Here is a 12,652-nt window from a genome sequence, read left to right on the forward strand (position 1 = left end):
CCTCCTGGGAGGTTTCCAGAGCAGCTAGTTGGGCCGTCTCCTGCCGGTGCACCACTTCAGGGCACGGAGCTAATTGCTCTGATGCCACCAGAGATCAGTCTTGAGAGGCTGATTCCCTTAGTAGACTATTTGGCTGGGTGAAAAACTACTGCAAATGTGTCTCAGTGGGTCCTGCACACTGCAGTGAGAGGCCACAGAATCCAGTTTTGGTGGGTTCCAAGCAGGCTCTGGTAATGGAACAGAAGTAGACTCTCTCTGAGGACAGAGGCCATCAAGGTGGTCCCGCCTTGGGTTGCAGAGTCCGGGTCCTAGAGCCAGTACTTCACTGTTCCGAGGAAGGATGAGGTGTTGTGTCCTTTTTTAGATCTGTGCTTTTTGAACCTCTCAGTCAGGGGACTGAAGTTCCGCATGCCTGCACAGGCCAAGTCCAAGGACTGGTGTTTCACGATCTATCAAAAAGATGCACTTATCTCCATCCTTCTCATCGGAAGTTCCTGAGGTTTGCTTTTGGGGGCAAAAGCCTACCAATACTGATCTTCCACTGGCCTTGCACTCTCACCCCACACTTTAACCACATTGACGATTGGTTGATATCAGCTCAATCTGAGCAGATGATGGTTCGGCACTGATGTGTCCTTCTCGCTCACATGAAAGAGCTGGGGCTAAGACTTAACGCCAAGAAAAGTGTGCTTTCTCCATTACAGAGAACCACTTATCTGGGTATGGTGTGGGATTCGACCACGATGCAGGCACGTATGTCACCTGCTCAGATCGAGTCGATCGTCACCACAGTCCCGAGAGTGAGAGAAGGCCGGTCACTCACTGTCAAGCAGTCACAAAGATTGCTGGGTCTGATGGCAGCTGCGTCGAACGTGAACACTATTGGCCTGCTGTACAGTGGTGGCTCAAGACCAAGGGTTTCTCCCTGAGAGGAAACACACTTTGCATGCTAAAGGTCATGTGGCGCTCCCTACGTGCCTTGGATATGTGGAGGAAGCCTTGGTTCTTGTCTCAGGGCCCTTTTCACCACATGATGCTAGCAACTGATGCGTCCCTCACCGGCTGGGGTACGGTCATGAGTGACCACCCTGCCCACGGTCTGTGGAGTGGTCGCCATCTTACATGGCACATCAACTGCGTGGAGATGCTGGCCGTGCTTCGCGCCACTTCATTATTTTCTCCAGACCTAAAAGGTCACCATGTGTTGGTGCGCACCAACAAAAACAGCGGTGTTCTCTTACATCAACCACAAGGAGGTCTACACTCACACCGTTTATACAACTAGCGTACCAGATCCTTGTGTGGGCCCAGGATGAATTCCTCTCGCTCAGAGCAGTTCACATTCCTGGGGCATCTTAATATTGGAGTAGACATCCTGTTGAGGCAGGGGCCAAGGCCTGGGGAATGGCGGCTTCAAACCGAGGTGATGAAGCAGAGTTGGAGAGTGCACCAGGATGGAGTTCGGCTGCTTTTAGTAGCCCCGTTCTGGCCGGGCCGGGTATGGTTCCTGGGCCTGATTTCTCTTTTTGACGGCACTCCATGGGAGGTTCCCCCCAGGAGAGATCTCCTCTCGCAGGCGGGGGGTGCGCCCCTGCATGGAACTTAGAGGCTGTAGGTGTGGTCTCTGAGGAGGCCCAACTCTTAGCTTCCTGTCTCTCAACCGAGGTTGTAAGACCGTTCTCCAATCCAGAGCTCCCTCAATGAGGAAACTGTATGCCTTGAAGTGGAAGCTTTTCACTTCTTGGTGCAGAGACCGCCAGCTCGACCCAGTTAACTGCCCAGTTGGTACAGTGCAGGAGTTCCTGCAGGCTCTCCACAGGGCTGACCCACTCCACCCTGAAGGTCTACGTGGCGGCCATCTCCCCTCTCGGTGGCCAGTCAATGGGCAGAAACCCTCTGGTTACATGTTTCCTCCATAGTGCACTGAGGCCTCCAGCCAGAGAAGCTTATGCTAAGCGGTGATCAGGATGCTATCCTAAGCCTCGAGTCCTCTGATCTCCCCTCTCCTGGGGGTCAAGACTCACTCCTTCTGAAGTTTGGCTATTGGACGTGTTGTTTACCGGTTGATTACCGGCTTCGCCACTCATGCTTTTATGCTTCCTGGTCTCTGACGTCACCCGCCTATGACGCCTCGCCCTTCCATTGGACTGATTATACAAGTTATTCAGAGACATCACGCTGGACGCGTTCCCCATTCATTCTCGACGCAGCGTCTCATTCCTTCTAGGAACCAGGGTTACATACGTAACCTTAGACATTTTTCTTGCATGTCATGTGTGGGGCTCCGTAACTCCGTAAAAATATTTATTGTGCATAATTTAAGTAAAGATGTTGTGAGCTGTCTACAGTTCCAAAAGTTAAAGAAACACCAGTCTATGTCAATGGCTATAATAATTAACTTGAGTTTTCATTCACGTACCTGCTTCACCCACAAACTTCTCTCTGACATCAGGTGCACATTCCTTACAGGTCTTCACCGCAACACTGACCTTCTCCCCATTCTAACCAATATAATTTACAAAAAATATTCTATTAAAAAATAATATTGATAATCATATTAGATCAATTAAGTCACTCATGATAAGATTTGTCAATGTTATTGTCAGGGGTGTTTTATAAGTTTTATTTTCAACCTGAAAGCATAAATCTAGGCTATGCCTACCGTTTCAAAGCACAGAGAAAAACTGTGACATTCATCCACTGACGCTCTTTAATCAGCAGCAGCGCTAAATCCGGAAGCGCGTATACTTACTTACCGGCAACATGCCAAAATAAAAGCCTGCTGATTTTAAGTTTGAATATGATGAAAATGCTTTTGTTTATTTATTTTTAGATTCTTTTTTCCAAAGCGACTTGGAATACATAAAGAGATTCTTCTTAAAGAGACAAACAAACAAAGTAGTAGTAAATATTAGCATTTTGTTTTTAAGTTTATTTACTATAAAATAAATTCATTTGTATTTAATACTAGGACTGCTTTTAATTTTTAATGATATTATCACACACTATTATTTAGTTGATTTACTATTATTTAATTTAAAAAAAAACTAAATAAATAAAGTGTAATAATATCATAATTATTAATAATTAATTTTTTATAGTTGCCTTTAATGGATCATGCTATATGCAGTGTGAGGACCAAACCAAATCTCCAGGTTCTCTTATGAGAACCAGGCTGAAAAAATGATATGCACCCCTGGTTATTTTAAGATATCTAACATCTTTATGCTAAATGTAAAAGAAAAAAAAACAGATCTGACCTACAAAAACTATTTAGTTGTCATTGCATCATCACAAATGTCTAGTACTGCTTGCCTTTTTCTGATAAACTCCTTCATGAACCTCTCCAAAGAAGCCTTCACCCAGCATACGTTTCAGGATAATGTCTTTCCTTAACAGTCCAACCTTTGCTGTTGCGAAACACATGAATAATAATGAAAGCACATCAGTACAAACAATAATGATTAAGTGCATGATTTTACAGTGATACTGACCATGAACACATAAAAAAAAATTATTTCAAAAAATATTCCCATACATACCAGGTGGTGGCGGCTTTTCATCTGGGATTTTCACAGTATATATCAGAGTCTAAAAGATAAATTTGATGTTATCACTTTGTGGTGAACTTCCTAATGTTGTGAATTTATCATAATTCAGTAAATATCAAGCTAAGTGTCTGATTGTGATTGTATCTAAAGAAGGGTCTGATACTCACTGCTGTATCTGAAGCTTTCTGTCTTCTTCCTAACAGCAGGAAAGAATTAATAGCATTAAGGACTGTGAAATAAAGTATCTAAAAATGTATGTCCAGCTCCATTTCACTCTGTAAATTATTCAATAAGAGATCACTTTAGAGTTATAGCAATTAATATTAATTCTGTCTTGTAGTCCTGAGGAGAAGAAAACAGAGATAGAGGAATGCTGATGTACTCACCCGGAGGGAATTTCAGGAAGAGAGTTGCGCAACTGCACATCTAAGACATCGAAGATAAATTTCAGTTTGCAATACAGAGAAATATGGCAATCCTCAAACCCACATTAATCAGAGGAGAGCTGTCATAATGTCTCAACATTTCAGAAAACTTTAGTCATTTATGACAATAATTGTAAAAATAAACAATGATCCATCCTCTGGAAGCAATTCACAAGCAACTCTTTTAATTGCCACTTTATATGAAGACTATTGACATTCACAGACATATAGTACATTCACTGGACCTTACCTTTGGGAGATATACTTTTATTTGGACCAGCTATCAAAGATGAGTCTGTGTGGTTAAGCAACCTACAGTAGCCATCGATCAGATCAGCCATGTTCTCCGCAATGGCCAGAGACGCCACACTGATTGAAAAGTTCTAGGAATGGAAAAGTTCATGGCTAGTTTAATACAAGAGTGGCATTGTGGAAATAAAGTATAACAACCTAAAACTGAAGCAAGAATGTTCTCACCTGTTTTGCACCCTCAATTTCGATAAGTAACAATGTTTTGCCATCACGTTGTGTGTTGTACTTGATACTTCGGATCTGTCTAAATTCAGCAAGGCAGACAGACTGGGAAGAGAAAATGAAAATGACTTTGAAACAACATTTGGAGACTGACAACTGGCATTAAATTAAGGAACAAATACAAGATTGGAAATAAAGTATGAAGTTGCTCACGGTGGAATCTGCTTTGGTACGTTGCCGAATGCCTTTGGGACCAATGACTAAATCCACTGCTAAACTCCAACCTTGCTGTGTAGATTAAGTAGGACTTTAGTAAATTAAATTTAGTACATTATATCTTCCACTTTGAATAAACCCCAACATTTTTTTAACACCTAATCTGAGAAACATACCACTAGCTCACAAGGGAATATTTCCTCATCAAAGCTGGAGAATTCTCCATAGGTCTCAAAGAACTTGATCATACACTCGTCCTCCCTTAGTAATGCATACTGCTGAAACGTATGCTGGATGAGCTTCCTGAGTTGCTTAGGCTGTAAAAAACAAAATATTACAGTTTAGATGTAGAATTTCAGTGTATTAAGCTCTCATTAACTGCCTATTCTTTATTTTTTTTTAGTTTATTTTGTCAGTGTGCTGATCACCCAGAGGGGGGTTATTTTGTGGTGGTGACTGGCTAGCTGCATATTATCACTTACTTCTGTACGTTTTCTACATCCATTTAAAAATACATTACATATGAACAAATCTGAATTCATGCTGAATTTATGGGCCAGATTTACTAAACATGGCATATTAGCGTTACAGTGCAAAAAAAAAAAAAAATTAAAGAACACAGGCACAGCCAGATCTTTTCCATAATGACTAGCACAATCTAGCAGCGCAAAATTTGTGTCTGCTTTAAGGAATTTTTTGGAGCATTAAATAATGGCGCATATAACAGGAATTTTGAAGAAATGTTAGTACATTTTGTTGCATGTTTCATTTTAATACTCTCCTCCCATAAACTTTGCGTCTAAAATGGAAACTCCTACAAATGCATTTTCATAAAGGTCAGGCACAAAAAATATCTGTGTCCACACCTGCCTGTCCAATCCTGACAGTACTATTTCAACGCCAAAACACTGTTTGCGTTGGCGCAAGCTGTTAGTAAATTTGGCCCCATAGGTTTTATTGGCAAAAGGTTTGCAGTTGATATTATTATTGGTAAAGGAGAAGTGACTCAGTAACATCAAACACAAACAATTTAAGTTCAACTTTAACTCAGGAAATCAATACAATTTAAATAAAATACTGGCACCGCAGATAAGTGGAAAACAAATCTAACCTTCATACTATCAATGAGGCTCTTAGGAAAGAACAGGTCCAGACCAACATCTTTTCTAAATAACAAAAAAGCCACAATATTAGCAAAAAAAAGAAAATCTCCTTTTAAAAAATACTTATGTACAAATGAAAAACATGAACTTACTCTAGCAAGTCAAAGTTGGACTTTTTCTCTAGACCTTTGGCATTCATGTCTTTATAAAACCTCCTGAAAGATAGAACAAGCCACATATGTGATGCAATGCTCCGAAATTACCTCACAATTCAACACATTTCAATAATATTTGTTACCTAGAGTAATGTAAATTGAATTATTAAGTCATTGAACAGTGCTAATTTTAATTCTAGGATAACTCTGTTTATTTACAGCACTGGAAATATATACTCATTTGCTGGGCATGAAGTCCAGCACTTACACTGGATAATCAGACAATATCAATAAAAGCAAACAGACTATGCCATTTCTTACCTGATCTCCAAACAGCCCAGATGAAGAGCCATGCCATCGCTAACTTTGCTAGCATGATGCTGCATGTAGTCACAGCGCACCTGGCAGAAGAGGAACAGTATTTACATGAACTGACCAACAAAATGTGACTCTCAAAAATTCTCTCAAATCTAGAGATGTTTGCTGACCTGTTGATAGAAATACAAAAGGAACGTCCTGTCCTCTTTTAACCTTCTTATGAAATCAGCAGGAATGTAACGAATCCTAAGATCATATCTGAAATAAAACACACAAACGTATATGAAAAATTCAAATAATGGCCAGTATATTGTTGATATATACTTCCTCCCTCACCTCCACTCTGCCTCGGCGTGATGGCTCTCATAGCGTTGCTCAACCTCTCCTACAGTCAGGTCTGGATGAAGCCAGTGCAACTCCTCAGATTTGAGGTGTTTGAGTCTCAGCCCAAAGCATCCTGGGTTTTGCACATTCGGGCCCAAACGTCCACTGATCAGAATAGACTGGATGATAGTCTGATGGATAAGCAAAAACCAGGTGTTCAGGCAAGGTATTACAACATTTGGAATAATATTACTAGAAATGCCATGATTCAGTTTTTCCAATCATACAGATTACCATTCAAAAGTTTGGGGTCAGTGAGACTCAGGAATGGAAATTTAAAATGATAATAGAGACATTTAGAATAGTGTAAAAGATTCATATTTCACATAAATGCTGCTCTTTTGAACTCCACAAAAATATTAAGCATCACATCTGTGCTTAACATTGATAATAATAAAAAAAATGCACCAACTGCATATTAATTAATTATCTTTATTTAACCAGGAAAAAAAAACTCATTAATATTAACATTTATTTTACAGGATTGTCCTGGCCAACATAGGTAGCCAAGTTTGCAGATAAACAACATAGTTATGACATACAATACAAAACAAACATACCAACATTTAACCTATTAAAAACAATTACACACTATTAACTCGTTCTCTATATAACGTTGTAAATACTTAAAATAATTATGACACACCAAGTTTTGTAACTTCGTCTCCTTTTGGAGAAGATTGCAATCTGAAGTGGCGGCATATTTTAAGTTTTACCAAGCTCAGTTCTGACAGGAGCACACAAAGATTATAATTTTATTTAGAACGTAATGAGTAACTACCAAATTGTCTTTAAATTGCATTTTTCTCCAAATACTCGAAGGCCATGCAACTCTTTTGTATAGTTCACAATGATGAGTTTAAAATTTACAATCTGTTATAAATCTCAGAGCAGCACGATTCAAGCAACCAAGGAGAAATGAAGGTAAGAGGGGGCATGCTGATAGGCTACATCACAATAATCAGGAAACAGTAGAAAAGTAGCAGATACTTATTTCTTCCTCACACTGAATGAAAAACAAAACTTATTTCTAAAGTAAACCCTAATTCCCCCCCCCCCCCTCAAATACTTAATGTGTGAACCAAAACATAGTGTGTTATCAAGTATTTGTACTCAGACACTGATGTAATCTGGCTCACCTGAGAAGTCATAAGAACAAGAGAGTTTTCGGAAAATACATTTTAGAATTTGAAAATCACATACATTGTTTTTTCAACATTTAAAACAGCTTCAAAAACACATAACATATTTTGGATAATATGAAAAAAAAAGCAGACTTTAAAGGAGCCACAGATTGTTGCTTAGAGGGGGCTGAGGAATAAACGATAGTATCATCTGCATAAAAATGGAAACTTGAATTATCAATATTTAAATCAAGGCAGCTTATATATATATATATATATATATATATATATATATATATATATATATATATATATATATATATATATATATATATGCACATATACATACATACACTGAATAAAACGGCCTCAACACAGATCTTTGTGGGAGTCTCTTAAAGGGAAATGCTATTTCATGCATACTGAGTTTTTTACACTGTTAAAGAGTTGGATTCCCATGCTAAACATGGACAAAGTTTCAAAAATTAAGTTGTACGTTTGAAGGAGTATGTTTGTTCCAAAAAAAACTCTTCAGGTTTGTCACAAGTTTCGGAAAGTTTTTTTCGAGTATGGGTCTGTGTGACGTTAGATGGAGCGGAATTTCCTTATATGGGTCCTAAGTGCGCGCTCTTCTGCCGGAGCAGAGCAGAGAGAGGCTGAGCACAGCCTGATCAGAGCGAGAGCATCGCGAAAAGTCACAAAAGAAGTGTGTTTTTGGTTGCCAAGGCAAGACAACCCTGCACAGATTACCAAAAGAGAAACAGCATTAAGGGACCAGTGGATGGAGTTTATTTTTACAGAGCATCAACGGAGTTGTACAAGTGTTTTTGTTTGTTCCCTCCATTTCGAAGATGCTTGTTTACAAACAAGGCCCAGTTTGACGACGGATTTGAACGTTTATTTCTTAAGGATAATGCAGTCCCAACGGAAAAGGGTCACGATTGTGTGTTGGAACCACATGCGGTGAGTAAAACTGCTTCAAATATCTCTGTGTTGTGAACTTAGCTATCGGCGCGTAAGCACATCAAGTAAACATGCGATGTTGTCATCAAACTGCACTATCACACATGTACAGCTTAAAAAAAAAAAAAAAAAAAGACGACATAAAGTGGAACTTAGTCATTTTCCAAAACCACTAAGCAAATATATACAGTTTCAGTACATACCACATAGAGACGCATTTGCTGATGCTGCTCTTGTTAAATTTCAGCCTCTGGATCTGTGTCACAGCTTCCAAACGCTCTCAACTCAAAAGCCTACTGGCGCTCGTGATTCTTTAGCTCCGCCCACACGTCACGCCTCTAGGCGCTCGTGTTTTTCCGGGAAAAATCGGTACAGACTATCTTTCTCTTATAAATATAATAAACATAAAGACTTTTTGGAGTTATAAAGGGTGCAGTACTACTCTATAGGTACTCAAGATTAACAGGATATTGAGTGAAAACGAGCATTTCACCCCCCCTTTAACAATCTCCAAAGGATCTGACTGAACACAACAGGGCAATATGATCAGGACCTGGCGATTTATTCATATCTAATTATGGAGAGTCATTTTTTGAAAAGTGAACTCTCGTCCATAAATTATGTTCAGATTCCAGGAATTCTAAATCTGTGTTTATATCATTACGTGTTTAAAAAAAAAAAAAAAGGGATTTTTTTTTTGTCCTACAATTTTGGTAGAATCTGTCATTATACAAGTAATTGTAACTGTAATTTTTTTTTTTTTTACCAGTTAGAAATGTAATATTTCACCATAACTTCCTAGGGTTTGTCAAATTTTCCGTAGTTTAATCAAGAAAGTAGCCTTTCTAATTCCAACTATACACTTCTTGTGCACACCAATCAGAATTTAAATTTGTTTGTCTAGCCTTAGCCCATGGTGCATCCCGCTCTTGAATAAGATCACTTAAGGCAGTTGAGAACCATGGATTATCATTGCATTTTTTTAACTGCCATTTTTTATTAAATACATACAGCCTTGGAGAACATAACACACTTAAAACATAAAAAATAAAAATAAAAACTTCATAGCAGTAGGGTATGTATACCTTGATCTGCCATGAGCTGTCACATTTGACTAGTTTGAAGTTTCTGCTAAGGTTGCTGCTGCTGCTGAAGCACACTTTCATGATCTTCACAGGACCGCCATCTCCAACAGGTCCAAAGTCAGGACTTTTGATGCCCCCATCCCAGTCCTGGGTGGGAACGTTCCAGGAAAGGGTGCTTGCATCACTCGCCATGTCCTCAAAGATATCCACACACCATTACACAATCATCTCATCTGGTAGGAAGGCCAGTTTGGAAACACAAGAACAGGGTTTTTTATAGTTAGTTGAACCATGTGCTAAGGCATTTTCTATTAATGGCATTAATGGCAATGGTTTATAATACTTTTTTTTTTTTTTTTTACACTTTTAGTGTTTTGTCTAAATAAATTACAAATAAAATGCAGTCATTTTTAAAAGTGTAAAAAAAATGAAGTTATGCATGACATCATTGTAATTTACAGCATGATATACACATAAAAATAAGGGAAATTAGCGTGAACAATTATATATACAATATCAACGGTTATAATAAATTAAAAAACTCTAAAATCATCTGATAACTAATATATGGTACCCGTATACTGTGTATTTCTATAAGACACTCTAAAAAAAAAAACATTCCAGATTAAAAAGCCGTCACACATAACTTTCACTTACTTCAAAACATCCATTAGACCAAAATTTGCTCACACTGGTTGTGTTTCTGTGCTCAAATAATTATAATTATAATTTATAATCATAAATAATCTCTCTGTCCTCACACGCATGTGATTGCACTTACTGAAATGCAAATCTGATACAATATGGACTGATGTGCAGTGTGGTGTCACACACTGTTATTATAAAATGATCAGAGAGTGTTTGACATAAATTCTAAATGCGCAGCAAGATGCTAGTATAAATGAGGTTTAGAACTGTATGTAGTGCCTATCTTGTTGTGTTGTTTGCCTGAGGCAATGAATTCCTAGAGGTAAGGTTACACGTCCTTTTTAAGGCATGACTCCATGTGTTAAATACCGTGAGATTAACTATAATCCCTTATTGTTACGATTTTAAAATTTTCCATGAATGGCAAAAATAAATGTGTCAGCTTTATTTGGTTTCAGTTTCAAGTCTTAATTTTAAGTGACTAATCATTTGTTTACACAGGGCTAAAGTTGTGTCACACTTGACTAAAGCGGAAATTGCTTTTAAAGTTAGGATAGTAAAAAAAAAAAAAAAAAAAAAAAAAGATTTAAAAAACATCAGACCAGAATGACTTGACTTAGATGTTCTGAAATAGTTAATCCATTCTAGATAACAAGTAGGTGGGATTTGACCTCAGTTTTTGCAAGCAAACAGCAGCTCCAAGCTACAAAGCACCCAAGGAAAGCAGGACTAGAACAAGGGAGGAGCCCTATGAAAACAGATTTTTGTTTACCTGGAAAAAGTATTTGAATGTTAGTTATTTTTATGTGTCTAACATGTTTTTTAATTATTATTATTATTATCAGATATTTATAAGCAGGCTAATTAAATTATGTATAGTTCCATATTTTTAAACATATTTCCTGACTAAGTCCAGGAAGCAAACAACAAATAAATATGGAAAGACACTCTTGTGTTCTGTTGCTGAAGTTTTTAAAAGTTGAGATTCTAGATGATTTCCCCCATGAACCTAAATAATGCTTAGCTTTTAAATATATAATTGTATGCGGTTTCCATGAAACATAATCCTCCTCACCCATAAAATATAAAGTACAAAGGTAATGTATTGTCTTCCAGTTGTCATTTAACAAAAGCATGAAACACTTAATTCAGAAACTGACAACCTTAAACCCCTCTAAAGACGAAATAAGCACCAAGGCAGACCGCACTAATAATTCCTAGATAGTAGGTTTCGTGCGCAGCTATGGAGACACTGGAATGCGCGTGCACATAAATGTACCAGCGGAGACTTGCCCTTCCAAAACACACACATATTGATTGCCTACATATATATAAGCACGTCAAAAGAGTTTTAATATAAAGTTATGTCTTATAAGTAATATTATATCGACATATTACTACGTTTTTTTATCCTTCTTGTATACATTGCACGTTTTGTGATTTAATGAGTAACGTTAAGCGAACTATTTGATTAACAAATTGGTGTGACTAGCCTATTCGTGTAAAATACAGCTAGTGCGATGTTTCGCCCACCACTGTGTTCAATTACGTTATATTGCCCACTAACCTTGCGAAGTTGTGGTCTTGGTTTTTTCCCTATTTCCTCCAAGTTCCCCAGTCAAAGTCCAGCTCTCAGACTCAGACTCAGACTCAGGTAGACAGAGAGACGGCTGCTGAAGCCACTCCCTCGAGTCGAGTGCACTTCTTTTTCATTAGGTGAGAGCAAACGGTCACCACCAATAACGAACAGCTATTTTAGACTTTGCCCTTTAAGGTGACGCAAAAAGTCAGTAGTTACCTTCTTTTACTGTCTATGGTAATTACCTGAACTATAAATAACTTAGCCTACTTTACGTTACTTTGTGATTGTTTACACTGTAGCCTCATCAAATAATAATTAGTGATGTGCAATGTATTTTTACGTAACACATTTGAATAAGATGAACAAGGAAGAACAACGTTTTTTATTTTTTACTTTAGCGTCTAACATTATTAGCATTGATTGATATTAAATTCCACCTTTGTCTTGTGTTGTTATTGTTAAAAAAATTAAAACTATATAAAAAATGGTAAATAGTAAATTAAATAAATGTTAGGTGAGAAAGTTAAACTTAAAAAACTTTAAATGTATAATTTTTTTAAAAAATGAAATAAATATGAGTAAGTACAAAAATAAATAAGCTATAGAATAGAAATATAAAATAAT

The 12,652-nt window shown here is 37.7% G+C and overlaps 1 pseudogene; it reads right to left on the bottom strand.

The window, feature by feature from the left end:
* Window positions 1-2,405: 2,405 nt before the first annotated feature.
* On the bottom strand, window positions 2,406-12,133 carry LOC113073876 (protein-tyrosine kinase 2-beta-like; annotated as a pseudogene).
* Window positions 12,134-12,652: the final 519 nt, after the last annotated feature.

Source organism: Carassius auratus, unplaced genomic scaffold (assembly GCF_003368295.1).
Source record: "Carassius auratus strain Wakin unplaced genomic scaffold, ASM336829v1 scaf_tig00013133, whole genome shotgun sequence".
NCBI lineage: Eukaryota > Metazoa > Chordata > Actinopteri > Cypriniformes > Cyprinidae > Carassius > Carassius auratus.